The following is an 8,566-nucleotide window of genomic DNA, read 5'->3' as shown; positions in this document are numbered from 1 at the left end:
TCAATCCTCCATTTTCAATGGCCAAATGAACCATACTGTGCCCAGAAGTGTAAACTGATAAAAACAGGGCATCAACATGACAAATGTTAGGATTGATAGTGACCATCATTGGGCATCAACATGATAATGGGATTGAACGGCAGTCGATGACTGACGTTGTAAGGGAGCTTGAATTTGCTTTGAAGCTTCAACGGAGTGCTGACAACGATATGGACTTCAATATTGTTGAAACCAATATTTGTGAAGATGAGGTTGCCTTCATCAAAGAAAAGGAAGGGTCTGGTAAAAGTGAGCGAGTTGTGCGACCGACGAATCCATTAAATTGATTCCTGAGACAATCTTTTCTGAGATCAACAATCCGGATGGGAGATGATCGATGAGCAACAACATTTTTAATGAAATTAGAATAACCTGGCCACAATTAATGGGATGATTATGTATGATGACTTATGTGAGTTGGCATAATCAATCACTTAAGTATATTAATTTTGTTTAAACTCTTACTCTATCTATAATAGGAGAGGTAGTGTTAAGGTTTGTTCAATATAAAAGAATCGGTCACTCCTCTCATAATACACGAGTTGTATATCGTGCTTGACTTATTGATAGATCATTCCCATAGTTACCATGTCTTCTTCACTGAGTATAAAGCAATCGATAATTCGGCTTTTATTCCTGTTTATTGTGTTTAACTTCAGTTATGCTTACATGTGGTATCAGAGCCTAACAATTAAAACCTTGAATTCACATGATTAATTAATTAATTAATTTTTTTTTTCTAACCAGCTGCTTGGAAACTAGTTGTTTAAAGAAACAATTGAATTGAGAGCATGAATTTTATTTTTCAATCTGTTGTTCCGTACAATTATCATGCTGGTACTAACCAATTGCAACAGGTCGAGTTTTGAAGTTTTTTTTTTTCAATGTTGTTTCTGATTGGAAAATAATGTAGATGTTTACAAAATCATCACCAAATTTTTTATTGAGTTCGATTCAATTAAGTGATGATTCTTGAATTTTTTTAAATACATTAACAAACACCAGGATTGATTGACTCATTCAATGTTTTGGCTGGTGGCTTAATGTTTTTTTAAGGTATTAAAAAAAATACAAATTTATATATAAACCTAATCCTAGACATGTATTTATAAAAAAACCCAAATACTATTTAAACATAGAAACACACCCAAAATCAACCCCAAAATCAACAATTAATATTGTATATTTTTTGGGTGTGTTTATCAATGGATTTTGAGTGTGTATAATGATGGGTTTTGGGTGTTTTTATAAAGTGTTTTGGGTGTTGGGTTTTTTATAATTTCAGCCTCCATTTTGAGTGTTTTAGTGAAACTCCCTAAAAAAAATTATGTTTGTTACACATAAACTTGATATGTTTAAAATTCTTTTGGACCAATTGAATAATCTACCAAAGTGGCTTATTTGATGTTATTATTAGGGGTGGGCATATAAACTGGAAAACTGGAAAACCGAACCAAACCAGATGAAAAAAAACCGAAAAACCGAGTTGATTAAAAAGTCAACAAAATCGGACGGACCAGTTCAAACCGGTTTGGTTCTAGTTTTACACAAGATAGCACCGGATTGGACCGAACCGGACCGGCTGTATTAATTAATTTATTTAAAATATTCTATACTTAAGCCCAATTCTCCTTAACCCAAATAAAAAGCCAGCCCATATACCTTTTATTTTCAAAGCCCATTCCATAACCCTACTTCACCTCTCTCTTCTATTTTTCCTTTACCCGAAGCCAGTGTCTTTTCAGTCATTCTTTTCACTCTTTTCACTCTTTTCAGCTTTCTTTTTTCTTTTTATCCCTCTCTCTCTCCACCTTCCCTTTTTCTTTTCTTTTCTTCATTCTTCTCTCTGCGACTTCTCTCATTCTCTCCCCTCCATTCCCTTTTCTTTCCTTTTCCTTTTCTTTTCTTCTTTCTTCTTCTTCTCTGATACTTCTTTCTTTCTCCTCTTTTCCTTTTCCCTTTTCTTTTCTTCTTTTTCTTCTTCTCTGCGACTTCTCTCTGTCCCCCCGTTCCTTTTTTTTTTTCTTTCTTCTTCTCTGCGACTTCACTCTCTCTTTCTCTATGCCTTTTTTTTTTCCTTCTCTGCAACTTCACTCTCTCTCTCTCTCTCTCTCTCTCTCTCTCTCTGTGATTTGATGAAGAGGATGAAAGGGGTTCTTGCTATGGAGCCTTCTTCATTTGCTGGTAACGAAGATCCTAAGACTAGATTCAAGCATCAGAGTCTCATGCAAGGAGAAATCTGGTGTGTTGTAATTTTTTTTTTTTTGGGTTTTGTTTATGATTTCTGGTTTACCTAGCATTGGATTGTCTAGGGTTATTTTGCTGCCAAGCGATTTGAGAATGAAAGCAAATATCAAATATTTTGGATCAATTTTTTTTGGGTTTCAGAGAAGTAAAAATTGCTTAATTAGATTTAAGTTTTTATTTTTTATTTTTTCCTTATTCTCCGCTGATCTCCCTCTTTATTTATTACTGTGTATGTGACTTGCCAGAGAACCGGCTCAAACCGGAAAACCGGACCGGAAATAGCCAGTTTGGCTTGATCCGGTTTCTCTCTTGTTTTTCTTAAAAAATCAGACCGGACCGGACTGGATAAACAGTACCAGTTCCGATTTCGGTGTGAGCTGCAAACCTGACCGAACCGGACCATGCCCAACCCTAGTTATTATGAAAGAATTATGAAAGAACTCTTTTGGGCCCCCTCTAACATCAATTCATGGCTCTGCCACTGACAACAAGGAAGGTAATTCAAACTCAAGTATAGAGTGGGGATCAAATATGCTCTAGCCAACTTGGGTACGTCTGCAGTGCATTATCTCTTTAGCAAAGTGCTTTTGCACTCCACAACTTCCAACTATTGCAAATTGGTTGTGGGGTTGGAATTTTGAACCAATTGGTAATGAAGGTTAGTGATCCAACCCCTTATGAGCCCTCACAAAATTATTTATTTAACTTTCTGATATAAGGTAATTCTTCATATCCTCACACATGCTTCATGTGTGGTGAATTGGAGTGGGGAAGGGAGGCTGCCACCAATGGGGCGGATGGCTGCTAGGGATTTAATTGCTTCTGGCAAATAAGATCAATTTGAACAAAATCAGCATTTGTTATATATAGTTGAATATGAATTGAACTTAAATTTTCTTTGGGTAGTTAGATTTTCAGCTTTTAAAAAAATTAATATATATTTTAATTAAACTAGAATTTTGATTTTTGTCCTTTGAATAAATATATGACTAATTATATTTTGCAGTGCACTAGTTCGGAGTTCAAATTATCAACCATTATGTGCAATTTCGTAGAATAACTTACTCTTATCAACCATAACTTGCGATTTTAGGTCAACAAAAATAAAAGTTTGAAATGAGTGCATCAATTGGGGTTATTACCAAGTATATATACGGGAATACCATCCTTGTGGATCCGTATGCAAATGCTTTTATGTTTCTTTGCCATACACAAGTGCTTAATTGGTACTTTGCAAACAGATTAATTTGGACAAGATCATGCCTCAAGAATACTAACTAGTCACGTTTTGGATGGGCGCATGTTTGAAAATAAGACATCGTTTACATTATAGTCCCCAGTCTGTTCTCTTATTATCTTGTGCAAATTGTAATCCAAAGACTTGTTAATTCTTCAAGTCCACGGCCAACCCAAAAACGAAGTTAAGTTGTTATCAAATTGAATTGACTGCTGTTGATCAAGAATCTTGAGTTTACATTATAGTCCCCAGTCTGTTCTCTTATTATCTTGTGCAAATTGTAATCCAAAGACTTGTTAATTCTTCAAGTCCACGGCCAACCCAAAAACGAAGTTAAGTTGTTATCAAATTGAATTGACTGCTGTTGATCAAGAATCTTGAATTTAGAGTAGATGCTGCCAAAAGCTTGACTTGGAAAAGTCTTTGATGATCATATGTGTACAGTGAATGTCCCCACTTGTGCAATAGAAATTCCACTTAGAGATCCACACACCCACACGTATCATATCTTTAACTCTACCTATGTGTATATATATGTATCATGAACATGCATATAATAACCCAAAGCATCAAACAAACACACCTTGATACAATTACCATGATGAAACCAATTCTCAGCACTCATCTCTACTCTTCCTTGTTTCTGCACATGATCGTTGTCACCATATTCGTCGCCGGAGATTCGCCACCTATCTATAAGCCAGTCGAAGATATCACCGTCAATTGTGGCTCTTCTGGCAACAGATTCAATGACCGTGATCAGCGAAATTGGCCTGGAGATATCGACTCAAAATTTTCACCCTTTGATCGCCAGCCAGTTGGCAACACATCCATATCCAAAGTAGCACCTCATTCGTACACCGTCCCACAAGTGCCTTACGCTACAGCTAGGCTTTCTCACTCTGAATTTACCTACAGATTTTTTAACCTCACCCCCGGCCAAAAGTTCGTCCGTCTGTATTTCTACCCAGCTTCATACCCCGACTTTGATCCCTCCAAAGCCCTCTTCTCTGTCAAAGCCGGTGGTTTTACCCTTCTCCACGAATTCAATGCGTCAGTCACTGCTGCTGCTTCTGGGCCGGAGGAGACGGTATACAGAGAATTCTGTATGAACATTAAGGAAGAAGAAGAACCTAGTCTAAGCATCACGTTCACTCCAAGCAAAGCAATCCAAGATGCCTACGCGTTTATTAACGGAATTGAAATTGTATCAATGCCCGTCAATTTTTACTACACTCCACCCGAAGATACACGTGGGATTCAATATGTAGGCAATGAAATCAACTTTCGTATCGAAAACAGCACTGCTCTGGAGGCGGTGTACCGAATCAATGTGGGCGGTAGCGCACTCTTTTTTGATAAAGACACTGGAATGTACCGCAATTGGAATGCTTATGGAGACGAGCAAAGTCACTTGGAAGAGTTGAGTCTTGAGCATAGTGTTATGCCGCAAAATGTTAGTATCCAACTCCATTTTGTCAAAATCAAAGAGTACTCTGCTCCAAAAGAAGTTTACCAAACCGCTCGGGCAATGGGCAACGACACAACCATAAACAAGAGCTACAACCTGACATGGCAATTTCCTGTTGATTCCAATTTCAATTACCTGGTTAGGCTTCATTTTTGTGAGTTTCAGGATGGAATTTGGGAGGTCGGAGATCAAGTGTTTCTAATTTACCTGGGTAATATACCTGCTGAAAAAACAGCGGACATAATTGACTGGAGTGGCGGGAATGGGTTTCCAATATACAGAGACTACTTGGTGTCCAGGCACCTTCCAAGCTCAACTGGAACTGGAAGCAAGGCGAAAGTGAATCTCACCATCACACTGCAGGCAAACCCACATGATTGGAGGACTTTAATCAGCGATGCAATGTTGAATGGTCTCGAAATCTTCAAACTCAACAACTCAGACGGCAATCTCGCGGGACCCAACCCCGATCCACCTCCTATGGACCCAACAAATACGACGTCGTCGTCAGGCCCAGAAAAAGCCAAGTTGAGGAATACTCCTTTGCTGGCTATTGTTGCTGGTGTAGTTTCCACCACAATTGCACTGCTTTTTGTTCTAGGGTTATTCTTGGGTTTCAGGCGACGACAGAAACTCAAGGTCTATGGTGCTGGCTCCACCCGCGGAGCAACCAACTCAACCAAAAGTCGGCGCTCATCCTTGCCGTCCGATTTGTGTCACTACTTTTCCTTGGCGGAGATCAAAGACGCCACCCGAAACTTCAGCGAAATTTGTATTATTGGGCGTGGCGGGTTCGGTAACGTTTACAAAGGGTACCTCGATGGTGCGGCCACCCCCGTTGCGATCAAACGGCTGAAACCCGAGTCATCACAGGGGGCCCACGAATTCAAGACGGAGATCGAGATGCTGTCCCACTTACGGCACCGTCATTTGGTATCGCTGATTGGATATTGTGCGGATGAAGGTGAGATGATCTTAGTGTATGACTTCATGGATCGTGGAGCTCTCAGCGACTATCTCTACCACAAAGATAACCCATCTCTTCCCTGGGAGCAACGACTTGAGATCTGTATCGGGGCAGCGCGTGGACTGCACTACCTTCACACAAGTGCGCAGTACACTATCATTCACCGAGATGTAAAGAGCACGAACATCTTATTGGATGAGAAATGGGTGGCTAAAGTCTCGGATTTTGGGCTTTCAAAAATGGGAACCACCAGCGTGTCCAAGACCCACATCAGTACAATGGTGAAGGGTAGTTTTGGGTATTTAGACCCAGAATACTACCGGCGTAACCAATTGACAGAGAAGTCCGACGTGTACTCTTTTGGCGTGGTGTTATGTGAGGTATTATGTGCGAGGCCGGCTTTCTTACGAACAGCGGAGAAGAAACAGATGAGTTTGGCTGAGTGGGCCAAGAGCTGTCATCGGGAAGGGACACTTGATCAAATCATTGATCCGAGCTTGAAGGGTAAGATTGGAAAAGCGTGCCTGAATAAGTTTGTTGAGATGGCGATAAGTTGTATTCATGATAATGGGATCCAACGGCCGTCGATGAATGACGTGGTGTGGGGGCTTGAGTATGCATTGCAGCTTCATCAAAAAGCGGAGAGAGATTTAGATTTCAAGGGTGAAGACGAGGTTGCATTAATGAACGATAATGATGTTGCACCTGGGTTTAGTACGAGTTGTTGTTGGGAAGAAGAAGACACGTCGAATTCATTGAACACTAGTGGGCTGGCCAAATTAAGCAGTAGTGACCAAAATTCTACTACTAACGAATCGATTAAAGGGATGTCTAGGATAGTGTTTTCTGGGATCAACGATACCGATGGGAGATGATATTTATTTGTATTAATATGTGCCTTTTTTCTTTGGTCGAGCTTGTAATTTGGTTTTTTCTTATATTCTGTGAATGAATTCATTAGTTAAACTTTCCAAGTAGAGTTATTGTCTGTTCATTTTTCATGACAAATGTTGACGCGAAAAAATGGTTCGGCACTTTTCCGAGCGGCTTAGTGATTTTATTTTTCCTTCGGTATGCTATAGGCCTCGGTAGGGCATTATACATGTAAAATAGCAGCGCAGGTAAGTCCTAGAACAGGTGTGATATCGGCGAAGGCTCTCACGCTTAAGTAAGTACAGTTTAGTAAGTTTGAACTATGGATCGATGCGGTATCAGTGAGTTACGATTGATTCTCCAGAGTTGGGATAGTTGTCTCTTTTATAGGCCGGGAGGTGTCAATTTGTTTAGAGTTTCGAGTGGGGTGTAGCGTCATTGTTGGAACTGCTGGCGCGTGTCCTCGGGGTGAGGTTGCTCTAATGGTGGGACCGTGGGAATCATACCAAGATAGATGCTGAAAGCTCCTAGCTCGTTTGGTCAGCGTGTCCGATATTCATTGGCTGTTCATTTGGTATAAACAGAGTCCAAGTCCTCTTGCGAGTTCTCGGAAGGATTTGAGTTGTCTTGGAAGGGATGCCGTCCTACCGCAGTTCGATGGCGTAGATTTAGTGGAAGGGCTCAACTTTGGCTCTTTTGTTCTTGCTCGTTCGGGTGCGTCGGGAAGTCGAAGGTCGCGTCGAGTGGATGGGTGAGGGACAATCGGCGCTTGTCTTCAGCGCCTCGCGTGCCGCCGCCATCCCACCATACGATGGGTGACACGTGGCGAGAGTAATCATGGTGCGCGCGCGCATGTCGCCGTTTGGTTTTCAGAGGTATACCGTGCGACCCTCTCCTATAAATAGAAATGACCCCAAAGGCGAAATCACTTTGCGCCGTGAAGCTAAAGCTCTGTTGAAGGCGATTTCCGGCAGAGCTTTCGGTATTCAAGGCGATTTCCGACAAGGGCTAACGGTAACGTGCGATTTCCGGCATTACAAACGGTAGGAAGGCGATTTTGTCAAGACGATCTAAAGCGCAGATTCGCGTTTCATTTTCAGAGTTTGAACTAAGGTACCGTTCGGCACCTCCACTTTACTCTCTTACATATCTTAAGAGTTACGTCCTTCCTTGGTTTGAACTAGGTGACCATAGGGTTCTATTTGGTAGTCTAGTCGCCATAGGTAGTGATGTAGGGATCGGTAGGATAGCATCCGGCATGAGCCTTGATTTTCTTTTTCCCTGTTTTTGTAGATGTCTGATAGCGAGTCATTCTCCGAGCGTGAGCCCAAAGCGTTCGATGAGAGTCATCGAAAGGTCTCTTGACTCCGATGGTGAAGCGGGGGCCTGATCAGGATGGAAGTGATACCGATGTTGAGATACTCGGTGAAGGGGGCTCCCAACACGACATCGGAAAGGGGCTAATGACCTCTCCGGTGCCGTTGTCCATTGTCTATAGCGACGGTCGCCATGGGGTCTAGGCATGCCTGGGGAGCGAGCTAGTCGCCGATCGAGGCCTCCACTTTCGGCCGTGGAGAGTCACCACGAACCATCTCTCCGGCCGAGGGTTTGGTAGTCTATCCCGGCAATCCTAGGGTGCCAATGGGAGTTAGAAGGAGCTCGTCTTGTGATTATTGGAGCCTAACGGGATCAGACGAGAGAAGATTGCGAGGTTTTGTCTTTGAGTACTTTA

At 41.5% G+C, this 8,566-nt stretch overlaps 1 pseudogene across 1 annotated transcript; it reads left to right on the top strand.

Annotated features, from left to right (window-relative positions):
• Positions 1–3,937: 3,937 nt before the first annotated feature.
• On the top strand, positions 3,938–6,938 carry LOC103330133 (receptor-like protein kinase FERONIA pseudogene; annotated as a pseudogene). Its single transcript, XR_016126476.1, has one exon. The product of XR_016126476.1 is annotated as a receptor-like protein kinase FERONIA pseudogene (transcript).
• The last annotated feature ends 1,628 nt before the right edge of the window (positions 6,939–8,566 follow it).

Source organism: Prunus mume, linkage group LG4 (assembly GCF_029339155.1).
Source record: "Prunus mume cultivar Tortuosa linkage group LG4, ASM2933915v1, whole genome shotgun sequence".
Taxonomy (NCBI): domain Eukaryota; kingdom Viridiplantae; phylum Streptophyta; class Magnoliopsida; order Rosales; family Rosaceae; genus Prunus; species Prunus mume.
The sequence above is the reverse complement of the archived record's forward strand: the minus strand, read 5'-3'. Positions and strand labels throughout refer to the sequence as shown.